The sequence below is a fragment of the Cricetulus griseus genome, unplaced genomic scaffold, assembly GCF_003668045.3.
Source record: "Cricetulus griseus strain 17A/GY unplaced genomic scaffold, alternate assembly CriGri-PICRH-1.0 unplaced_scaffold_1, whole genome shotgun sequence".
In the NCBI taxonomy this organism is placed as follows: Eukaryota; Metazoa; Chordata; class Mammalia; order Rodentia; family Cricetidae; genus Cricetulus; species Cricetulus griseus.
Genome location: NW_023276808.1, coordinates 1138395 through 1150839, shown reverse-complemented (window position 1 = coordinate 1150839; position 12445 = coordinate 1138395). Strand labels below are relative to the sequence as shown.

Sequence of the window (12445 nt, the reverse complement as noted above, 5' to 3'; positions counted from 1 at the left end):
ATACTGAAAAACAACTCTTAGAGACCCTGTGGGGGCTGGGTACCAACACTCAACAGTCTAACTACACTTATGAAGGATGATAAACTCTAGGACATGCTAAAAGTGAATCAAGGGAAGCCCATAAATCTGTGATTCCAAAGTCTTAGGTCTCAGTGCAGCTGTAATTACTAATTAAATCACTCAATGACTAGGTGAAACAGAGCAGAGATGGATCAAAAGCTTCACTCCTCCGGGTCACACAATGCTCACAGCTGGTAAGAGAATTAGCATTAGTGTGGAATCAACTGCATGCACCAAACTCTGGGAAGACAGTCTCAAATCTTAAGTCTCTTCCACAGGCATTGCTAGTTGAAGTCCAAAAGCCAGGGAATACTGACACTTAGAGAAAAGAGTTTTCCACTGTCATTTTAAAATAAGCATTTAAGATAAAAGCTGAAAGTTTGCAAGAACAGAAAAAAATAGGATCAGGTAATGCTAAAACAAATGCTAATAATTTAGTGTAATGTACAAAAATTACCACTGTTACTTAAATATGCCTTAAGAAAAGAGTACAAATTGTATTTACATAATTATACACTTTGTCTTTGACTTCCTTTTCTTCTTTTTACCATCTTTGCTCATCTTTTCTTTATGATTTCGAATTTCTTGGACTAATGTATAGAAGGCATCATCAACACCCAGATTACATTACAATGCATTTTTTATTCTTCACACGGCCAGGAGTCTTTTCTTCTTTGCTGATTTTTTTCAATCTGTACTGTCGGATCTCTCTCACCAATGTATAAAAAGCATCCTCCACTCTCTGTCTTGTCTTTGCTGAGGTTTCAATAAACGGAATCCCATAACTTTCTGCTAAGTCCTGAGCCTGATTTGTGTCTACTGTTCTAGAAGGCAAATCACATTTATTCCCTACTAGGGCCATAGGCACATCTTCAGAGTCTTTTGCTCTTTTAATTTGTTCTCTATAATGGTGAATAGCTTCAAATGATTTAGTATTATTCATGGCAAATACACAAAGAAAGCCCTCCCCAGTCCTCATGTACTAGTCCCTCATTGCACTGTACTCCTCTTGACCTGCTGTATCGAGAATGTCCAAGAGACAGGTTTCTCCATCAATTACTACTTGTTTCCTGTAGGAGTCCTCTATTGTAGGATCATATACATCCACAAAGTGATTCTGAATTAGCTGTATCGTCAAGGCACTCTTGCCTACGCCATCAGCTCCAACAACCACAAGTTTATATTCACTCATTTTCAGCAGGCCTCTCCCCGCGGCATGCACCGCCTCAGGCAACCGCTGCAGCCTTTAGGCCTGTGCCCTCTCACTTGCTCACTTGCTCACTCGCTCTGGGTCCGAAATGGCACGGGAGCCGGACTACGGCCGAGCCACCGTCTTCCTCCTCCTCCTATTCTGCTGCCTGCAGAATCGCAACAGTAGTAATTTTTAAACTAGATCTGATCCAATTAATATCAGGCAGAAATCTCTGAAAACCATTTAAAGTTTGAAGGGTGTCCAGCCTAAGACTAATCTTTTATGGGTGTACCCCATTTGCCACAACCAAGCATGACTTAGATCTGGCTCCCTCACTGACCTTCTTATTTCCCTGCATAGCAGAAGCAATAACTTGTTCCATAATGTGGTGTCCATCTATATCTCTACAAATATGAATGTAATCATTGAGGCTTTTGGCCTTGTGAGGTGGTAAAGCCTCTTTACAATACTTGTTGGCATTTTTTAAAGCTAGTTTTCTAAATATAGACATGACATTATCGGTATCCCCAAATATGCAGCCTGAAAGCAGGTGCTGAGATCTGTGCATATACAGCTGGATCGTAAAGAATTTGCTGACCTAGGTCTGCATAGGCTCCCATACCAGTAAGCATTTCTGAGTTCTTTTCAGGGAAACTGGCAGCTGTCTTGCGCTGTACCATTTGGTTACATAGCTCTTCAAATTCACCTCTCCAAATCAAATAACCTCCCCTGGACAGCACAGCTGGACATAATTGTTGCCAATCACTGGGCGTGGAATTCAAGGCCACAGAGAATTAAAAAATGGTCAGAGTAATAAAAGGTACATGAGGCCTGTAAGCCATAACTGCCTCTTTCAGCTGTTTAATATCCTTATAGTTAAGAGGGGAATGCTCTCACAGATTCTGGCCTTGGGGAGCAACTATCTCTATGATTGAGAACATCACTGGGCAACTCTGCTTTTCAGGAAAGCCCAAAGGGAAACAGAGAGCACTAGAATTATGAGCAGGAGGATGAGACTCAAGGGAACATTTTTTTAGCTTATGTTATAATTTAACATACCTTTCCATTTCTTCCCTTTCCTTAGTCTAATCCCCTGAATATGAGGGAGAGGGCCCAACGGAAGTGTCATTAGAAGCTTGAAGTGACCTAACAGGTTCTGAGCCTCTGTGGAAGGCAGCCTGGGCTTCCTTAACCTGCTTTTTCAATTCCACAGTATTACTAAGAGGTGCTTCTTTGACAAGAGGGCACAGAGAAAAAGTAACAGTTGGTATGGCATTCGGCCCATCTCTGTGTAATGCCCTTTGCAGGTCTATCCTCACCTGCTCCCCATCACCAATACTAAAGATTAAAAACCAAGGGCTGAACTCATGTACAGTTTTTAAAACGTCTGTTGCTGTCTTGTACTTAATACTGGTGCCCTGCTTATTGGACAATTGGACCAATTGGTTCCCCATAAGAGAGTAAGAACTAGCTGCACCCATCTTCAATACACCTGTTCCTTACCTTAATGCTGGCAAGTCTTCCCAGTTGATCCTTCAGTGTCTCCCCTTCTTTCCCAAATCTTGGTGAGAATTCTAATTGTCGTAATAGGCAGCTCTACCACCTTCTCATGGATTCGGGCAAGGGAATCTGACGATTACATAAAGACAACCTAGACAGTCACTCTTGCAAAGAGAAGGCTTTTTATTTCAAAGGGGAGTAGGCTTATATACAAATAGCAGCCCCAGTGTAAATTTACTCAGATCAAGGTCCATGCCACCAATTGCCCCCTCAATGGGCAGATAATTTGCATTCTTGCATAAAGGCCTATGCAGAAGCAGGGAACTAGGAAGTAAACACCTAGTCCCAAGGTAGACAGTGGACCCTGAGGGCACTGTGGGTCACTCTTAGTTACAAGAAGAACAGTAGACCCTAAAGAGGTCCCCAACAGGATTTCTCTGTGTAGCCTTAGCTGTCCTGGATATACCTCTGTAGACCAGGCTAGACTCAAATTCAAGGAATTCTGCCTGCCTCTGCTTCCCAAGTGCTGGGTTTAAAGGCATGTGCCACCACCGCTCAGTTAAAATGTTATGTACTTTTTATTTCGTGAGCTTTGGTGTTTTGCCTGAATGTATGTTTGTGTGAGGGTGCTGGGTCCCTTGGAGCTGGAGTTGCAGATGGTTGTCCATAGTTATTCCATGTAAAAGGACTGGAGAAATGGCTCAGAGGTTAAGAGAACTGGCTGTTCTTTAGACGTCCTGAGTTCAATTCCCAGCAACCACATGGTGGCTCACAACCATCTGTAATGTGTTCCAGTGCCCTCTCCTAGTATGCAGGGCAGGCACATATGCAGGGAGAATGCTATACACAGAAGAAATAAATACTTTTAAAAAACATCCCATCTACCTTGTGCCTCTGGGTTTTTTACCTTTCTCTATTCTCTATCTCTTTCTTTCCTTCTTACTCTTTTGATGGCTGTGTGGCTGTCCCCTGTTGTTCTCTCTCCCCCTTTTCTCTTCTTTCCCTTTTCCTTTCCCTCTTCTTCTAATTATTCTCTCTGCCCACCAGCCCTGTCTATCCCTCTCTCCTGCCTAGCTATTGACAGTTCAGTCCTTTATTAGACCAGTCAGGCATGTTGGGCCGGAAAAGAAACACAGCTTAACAGGGTTAAACAAATGCAACATAAAAGAATGTAAGAAATCTTCAACTAATATCCCATAACAGCTGTGAGCTGCCATGTGAGTATTGGGAATTGAACCTGGGTCCTCTGCAAGAGGTACCCGTGCCCTTACTAGCTGAACCATCTCTCCAACCCAATAAAATAATAATTTTAAAAATTAGAAAAAAGAGGCCAGTTGTTGGTGGTGCATGCCTGTAGTCCCACCACTCGGGAGGCAGAGGCTGGCTGATCTCTGCGAGTTCGAGCCCAGCCTGGTCTACACAAAGAGAGAGAGAGAGAGAGAGAGAGAGAGAGAGAGAGAGAGAGAGAGAGAGAGACAGACAGAGACAGACAGAGACAGAGACAGAGACAGAGATTTGATAGCAGGGGTCCAAAATGTGGCAGCACAGCAGATAAAGGCATTGGCTAACAAGGCTGGTGACAAAGTTCAACCCCCTGAGCTAGTTCAACCATTCATTATTCAGGAAGGAAAAGCATGATCTCCACATATATAATCATTAGTTCTAGGACCAAAGGCTTGAGACATATGCCAGTCTTGTTTGTTTTAGCCAATAAAAAGTCTTACTAGAAAGTACCTGTAGGGTCTGGTGAGATGGTTCCTCTGGTAAAGGTACTGACAACCTGAGTTTATTGCCTGGCTCCCACACTGTGAAAGGAGAGACTCTTGCAAGCTGTCGTGGAACAATGCCCATAAGGGCTCCTGCATTAATTAGAAAAGACCCACAGGGGCTGGAGGGATGGCTCTGTGCTGAGGAGCACTTGCTGCTGTGCATTGCACAGGTATAGACCACGAAATATTTTTGAGACAGCGTCCCATTGTATATCTCTGACTAACCTGGAATTTGATATGTAGACCAGGCTGGCCTCCAACTCACAGAGATTCGCCTGCCTCTGCCTCTTTGTGCCAGGATTAAAGGTGTGCTCCACAATGCCCAACACACACAAAATAATTTTACATGCAAATTGATAATCCTGTATATATTTATATAATCAAATAAGTGTGACATCATATTGGCATCTTTGGTAGGTTGTTTTTGTTTGATCACCTGTTTGTTTCTTACATAGGATTTCTCTGTGTAGCCCTGGTTGTTTGGGAATTCACTCTGTATAACAGGATGGCCTTGAACGCACAGAGATCTACTTGCCTCTGTCTCCTGAGTCCTGGAATCAAATGTGTGCACTTCCTTCCCCAGGGCTTCAACATTTTGTTGCTTTTCTGTTCTACTTGCTTTCTTTGGGGGGTGAGTGGGTGCTGGGAATCAAACCTAGGACCTCGCAAGCACCAGACAAGGGCCCTACTAGTGAGGTACACCTACAGCCCCTGGCTTTTTGACCCAGAGCCTCACTATACACCCAGGCAAGTCTAATGGAACATCCTCCTGCCTCTGTCTACAGTGTGCTGGTGGGTGTCACAGGTTTGTCCCACACAGCTTCCTGAGAACACTGAACTCTGAAGACAGAGGCAGACTGATGGCTCAGGAGTTAAGAACACTGGCAGCAGACTGGGCATTGGTGGTGCCACGCTGTAATCCCAGCACTTGGGAGGCAGAGGCAGACAGATCTATGGGAGTTCAATGCAAGACTAGTCTACAGATTGAGTTCCAGGACAGCCAATGTTACACACACAAACCCGTTGGAAAAAAGTGTGTGTGTGTGTGTATGTATGTATGTATGTATGTATCCACATGCATTTAGATGTTATTGGGCAGAAGAGGACAGCAGATCCCTTGGAGCTGGAGTTAAAAATGTTTGTATGTGGAACTGAACTCTGGCCCTGTGCAAGAGCAGGAAGCACTGCATACAGAACTAATGAAAACAATATTTGAAAAACAGGCTATGTAGCTGGAGAGATGTCTCAGAGGTTAAGAGCACTGACTGCTTTTCCAGGGGTCCTGAGGTCAATTCCCAGCAACCACATGGGGGTTTACAGCCATCTACAATTCAATCTTCTGCCCTCTTCTGGCATGTAGGCAGAACAGTGTATAAGTAATAAATAAATTGAGAGAGAGATAAAGAGAGAGAGAGAGAGAGAGAGAGAGAGAGAGAGAGAGAAAGGAAAAAAGAAAAACAGTCTAAAAGGCCGGATACCATGATGCTGTCTTTGTAGTCACCATAGTGATAGTGCCATGTTTGTCAAGCTGTTTGAAACGGACCTCAACAAAATGACACACAGTAGGCTGGCAGCGTTTTGACTGGCAAAACCGTACTTGGATATTGGGTGCTGGGCAGGGCATTAGAACGGAGGCCAGCAGGACTTTTGTTCCCTCGGACAGCTGTGATCCACCACTTGAGAGACATTATTTTGTGTGTGACTTTTGCTTTTCTCTGTGTAACAGTCAAGACTGCCCTGGAACTCCACAAAAATCTGAATACTGGACATTTCAGTCAGTCAGTGTAACAAGAATCCCACATACTGGCCAAAGTGTGAAACTACAGATTAAAATAAGAGCAGAGGACACTTACTTAGATGAGTTGGGGATATTATATTAGAGACACGGTGTTTCTGTAGCCTTGGCTGACCTGCAACTTGCTCTGTAGACAAGGCTGTCCTCCACCTCTTAGTTCTGCTTGCTCTGCTTCACTAGAAACACAAATATTTGCACAGTTTCCAGAAGCAGTAACCTAGAATCCTTGTAGATATATGAAGGGGGGCAATATGTCCCTGCCCATGAAATTACTTAGCAATATTTCTGTTTAGATAGGGGTTGGTAGCACAAGCCATTAATCCCAGCACTAAGGAGGCAGAGGCAGGTAGATCTCTGTAGGTTTGAGACCAAGCTGGTCTACAAGAGCTAGTTCAAGGTAGCCTCCAAAGCCACAAAGAAACCCTATCTGGAAAAACCAAAAAAAGAAAAAAGTTGTTTGTTTTCCTAATTCACAACTCAACATTGTAATCACACTGGGAAACTGTTCACTAGAACAAACAGAAGCACAAAACATCCCAAGTGGGTTGGGGCTGTAAACCAAGGTTCCAGAGGCAGTATACCTAGAAAGATCCAGGACTGTTTGTATCTGCTATCCACACAGATGAGGCCTCAACACATGGAGAGGTCAGGATATGTGGACCAGCTGGAAGACTGGCTGCCTAGCTAGCATGCATGAAACCCCAGACTCTATTCTCTCCTAAGGAGCTCTATAGATATATAGATTGCATGCTGATGGTTAACATCTGGGCTGAACAAATGTTTACATCAGCTGAGCATGGTGGCTTGTGCCTTCATGAACCAAAGACAGGTCATTCAAGAGCAGGCAGAGTGATAGGGAGACCCAGGAAAATGAAGCAAATGGAAAAGTGCGACCGAGTTGAGATAAGCAGGGTTTGATCTCCAGGACCTACAGGAGCATATATATATATATATATAGCAATTGGCAAAGGGTGACAACTTGAGGGAAGCTGGGTTTGAATTCCAGGACCTACAGGAACACACACACACACACACACACACACACACACACACACACACAGACACACACACAGACACACACACAGACACACACACAGACACACACACACACACACACACACACACACACATCCCTGCCAGCTCCAGACATGTTAAGGAACCTGCCACCAAGCGTGAAGACCAGACATACATCACAGGAACCAACATGGTTGCAGTGACCTGACACAGGGGAGTAAGCACAGGCCCAATGGTGAGCATGCACAAAGGTAAAATGTGCCCAGTATTGTGGCTGTTACAGTTAGCACCCAAGAGGCAGTCAGGACAACCTGGACAATTTACCAGGATTCTACCACCTTCCTTCCCCCCAAAAAAATAAAACAGAAAACCACTTGGAAGTGGCATATGCACTAATCCTAGAAGAAGCAAGATCTGTGATTCTGGTAGGCAGGAATTCCAGCACAGACAGCTTATCTCAAAAAGGGCCTTATAGGGTGCTCAATGGAGGTATAAGCCTTTAATTCCAGCACTTGTGAGGTAGAAGTGGGTGGATCTGTCCCCAAAGTTAGAGAGACCATGTCTTGAAAAAACAAAACAAAACAAAAATACACACACACACAAAAACCCCACTAAAGTGTTTTGGTCCCACTGAGTCTGTTCAAACAGCATGTCCAAGGTGGTTTGCAACATAGCTCAAGGAGTTTCTGAGTTTCTGTTAGGACCTTGATTCGTTTCCCTCTGCCTTTAATCAAAGCACTAGAGTGACAGAGGCAGGCAGAACTTTGTGAGTTCGAGACCAGCCTGGTTCAGGAGAGCTAGTTCTGAGACAGCGTTATAAGCCAGAGAGAAGCCAGGTCTCGAACCCCCACCAAAAAAAAAAAAGAAACCACTCTGAGACAAGTACCCTAAACTGGAGTTCTTACAACCAAGGCAAACCTTGAACCTACTGAAACCATCTCAAAAGGTCCCAAGAGAAAAATCCGCTTTTGAAATGTAACCGTTGTAGCTTAGGTCTCACCACCACCGGGCTCTGTTTTAGGTCCAAGGAACATACATGAACAATGTTCCCATCACAGATAACTTGCCCAGCTTTTTTAGCAGAGTTCAGCACTCCTCACACTCCCAAGCCTGAGCTCAGCACCTATGCACAAATGCTTACAATGGGCTCAACTGGGATGCTTGTCCCACACAGGGAGGCACAAAGTGGAAGCACTTTCCAATTCTTCCTCAGAGAGGGCAACCACTTTGATGACCACAATGTGGGTTGTCCCCTCGAGTCTGGAGGCGCCTTGATCACCCAAGTCCTCTCCAATACCACTTCAGTTCCTGGCTACTGTGCAAGCGATGTCCTGGGTCCTTACTTCCCACTCAACATTTTCCCCTCCGTGCCCACGGAGTCCAAGATCCCAGGACACCGCAGTTAACCCAGAAACGTGCTACCAAGGGACCCATTGTAGCTCAAGTCCCAAGAGTGCCCTACGCTATTCGAATGCTAAAGGAGTCACTAAGAACTGAGGAAACCAACCTTTTGTCTACCGACAGTGCTCAAAACCTGGTGGCACTTTATTCCAGAACAAAAATTGCCCCCATAGTTTGAGTACCACAGGCTGACATGGTCCAGAGAGATGCACAAACCGGAAAAAATTTACCTGCCAGAAAACTGAAAACATTGGAACATTCCGGGCGTTTGTGGCGCACGCCTTTAATCCCAGCTCTTGGGAGCCAGAGGCATGCAGATCTCTGTGAGTTCGAGGCCAGATTGGTCTCCAGAGCGAGTGCCAGCATAGGCTCCATAGCTACACAGAGTAACCCTGTCTCGAAAAACCAAAAACCAAACCAAACCAAACCAAATAAACAAACAAAAACATTAGAACAGTTCAATAAAATGTGCCAAGAACCTAAATGATAAGTAAATTCAGGGTGGTTAGTATCCGGTCCCAAAATTGACACAAGTCCATTGATAATTTGACTTCTCCAACACATGAAATACAATTGCCTGGGACCCTCTGAAACTCCTGAAAGCATCATTCATAACCTCCACAAATAGTCCTAAAACTCCTACATTGCTAAAACTATATACAATCTGCCCGCAGGCCTTGCCGCCTGTGAGGTGAGACTAAACTCAGCTCTTGGGGCCAGGAGGCCGAACCCTCAGCTATGCTCATTTAAAATTCTAGTTAATAAAAGTTCCAAAGCAAGCTGGTCAGTGCTGGCTCAAGCCCATAATTCTAGTTAGGCAGGCAGGCCTGTGCATTCAAAGCCGGCATAGTCTCCAGAGCGCGTTCCAGGTTATGCTCCAAACAACATAGATTACCAAACGTTCTGAAAGCAGGCATTGGTGATATTGAGGAACGCATATGTGTGTTACTCATTCAGACCCAGGTTGTAAGCTGGCTAAATTAAACCTATCTCATCCAACATCCATATTTAGCCTATACCTGCCCCTCAAAGCGAAGGTCCTCAGTTTCAAATCTCGGAACAGAAAAAAATTACCTTTCATACTGAGAGAAAGCCAAACTCGAAATTGGAGCAAATATCCTCACAAGCACCAACAAGATCCGAGAGAAGTCTCTGGGAGCAGAGAGGCTCTAGTATTTACATAGTCTGAGAGCTCATTGGGCCCCTGGAGGGGAGGCTCTGGAATCCCTCCCTCCACCTGGGGCCATCCTTACCCATTCCACCCTGTGTCCTCGGTTCTGATGCGCCCTGACCTGAATGACTTTCAGTTTCCATGCCCTGCTCCCCCACCGTTCCATGGCTGCTCCACCACCCCAAGAGGAGGAAGTGGATTTGTTTGTTTGAATCTATGTTTTTAAATGGCTAGGGTTTGGGTAGCAGACCTTTTTTGTAGCAATTTTTGAGGCTGACGCTGGGAGTGCGGGAAGGATCACTGTTAGTTCAAGGCCCTGGGGTCACAATAGTGAATTCTAGACCAGCCAGGGTACATAGTGAGATTCAGCCTTTGGGTTTTGTTTTTGGGTCCTTCAAGGGTTTCTTGGTAGTGTTGGAACCTGTCCTGGCAGGCAACTCCCTGAGATCCATCTTGTCTGTCTCCTGGGTGCTGGGATGAAGAGGAATTTGCCACCACTGCCCAGCTCCACATCATTCTTGAAAATATTAATGAAAGGAGTAAAGGAAGTAATCTCTACCTGGGAAGCTCAGTGTTTTGTTCTGTTTCCATATTTTCTGACTGAGTTGAAGTCCTATCTCCTTTGTTTTTCTTTTTCATGTTTCTACGGCTAGACCTGCATTGCCAAAATGGATTGGGGGTCAAACAATAACTAGCTGAGTTGGTTTTCTTTACCTTTACATGGTTTTATGGATTGAAATCAGGTGTCCAGGCATACAGGGCCAAAGTTACTGAGTCATGTTGCACGCTTGGGTTTTAGGGTTTCTTCGGAAAAAAGTCTCAGGTACTCCTAGTTGGCCCTAACTAAACTCACTGAATTGCCAAGAATATGCTTGGATTCCTTATTTTCTCTTGTCATCTCCCAAGGGCTGGATTAATGGGCACATAAGACCAATTCCAGTTCAGTCATCAATTCCAGGCATATTTCTATGTATGTATTTTTGATGTATTGTCTATTGAAGAAGTAAACCTTGTCAGCATGTAGCTAGGTCATCCATTTGGAGAAGAAGATAAAGATAAGGATTTGGCCCATTTAGTGGTGACAACTTTACTCCAAGCCCTTGGGAGGCAGAGGCAGGTATATGTCTTGAGTTTGGGGCCAGGACTACACAGAGAGACCCTATCTCAATAAAAACAGCAACAAGGATATAGGTTTTAGAGTCTAGAATACTGGATTTCTTTTTATATTTTTTCTCTTTTTATGTATTTGGACTCTGGGTCTTTCTAGGCTAGTCTAGCTTTGGATTCTCTATGTAGCTGAGGATAACCATGAATCCTTCTCCTGTCACTTCTTTCCCAGTATGGCCTTGGCCACTATGCATTATCTATTCTATGCTGAATCCAACCAAGCAAAGCATCCCATCAACATAGCTTTAACCTTAGAATTTAGTTTATTTTGTGTGTGTGTGTGTGTGTGTGTGTGTGTGTGTGTGTGTGAGAGAGAGAGAGAGAGAGAGAGAGAGAGAGAGAGAGAGAGAATCCTACTATCTCAGGCTTGCCTGGGACTCACTAGGTAGACAAGGCTGGTCTCTGCCTTAAGAGTAAATACTTGTCCCACCATTCTATTCTGCAGTGAGCTTTTTTAAATTACATTTATGAGTGTGGTGGTGCAGAACTTTAATCCTAACATTCTGGAGCTTGAAGCAGGCACATATCTGGATATGTAGGTCACCTGGTCTACAAAGCTGGTTCCAGGAAAAGTACAGTTCTTACACAGTGAAACTCTGCACGGAAAAAACAAAGAAACCAACCAACAAAACAAAACCACATAATCAGAGACAGAATAGACTCCTCCATTACCCCAAAAGCAACCTACCCACATATACAAACATATAGTGAACTTTGAGGGTGTTTAGAGACTTTTAGAAAAAAAGGCATTTATTACTTTTTGTATCTACAAGGATCAGACTACAGGCATGGCTTGATTTGGGAATTTTCTTTTCCTCTTTGTGTATGTGTATTTGGGACTTGGGGTGTCCACAGAGGACAGAAGATGACATCAGATGACCGGACCATCAGTTAGAGGATGTTGTGAACTACTAACTGGGTGGAAGAAACCAAACTTTGCTCCTCGGGAAGAGCAGTCATAACCACTGAGCCATCTCTTCATCTCCTGCTTTTGGGATCTGGTTTTCTGGGATCTCTTACTATACTGTCTCCCCACTCAAGCTCACCCTGTTTAGAGTCAGAATCCCTGCATTCTATCCCTGTCTACATCCCCACCCCATCTCCCCAGACAGGGATTCTCTGTGTAGCCCTGGCTATCTGGAACTCACTCTGTAACCCAGGCTGACTTTGATCTCAGAAATCAGGCTCCCTCTGCTGGGAATACAAATGTAAGCCACCATGTCTACTCATCCAAACCCAAGCCTTATAAAGCTGCAGGCATTTGACTCACAGTTCAGACATGTGTTCTCTGAGGACAGAGAAGCCCTGAAGGTCAGAGCCTCCTTAATTCTACTCTTCCAGTCCAAATGTGACTCCAGACTAAAACTGAGAAAGAG

The 12445-nt window shown here is 44.4% G+C and overlaps 1 pseudogene; it reads right to left on the bottom strand.

Annotated features, from left to right (window-relative positions):
- Positions 1-561: 561 nt before the first annotated feature.
- LOC118239766 lies at positions 562-1252 on the bottom strand (annotated as a pseudogene).
- Between the last annotated feature and the right edge of the window lie 11193 nt (positions 1253-12445).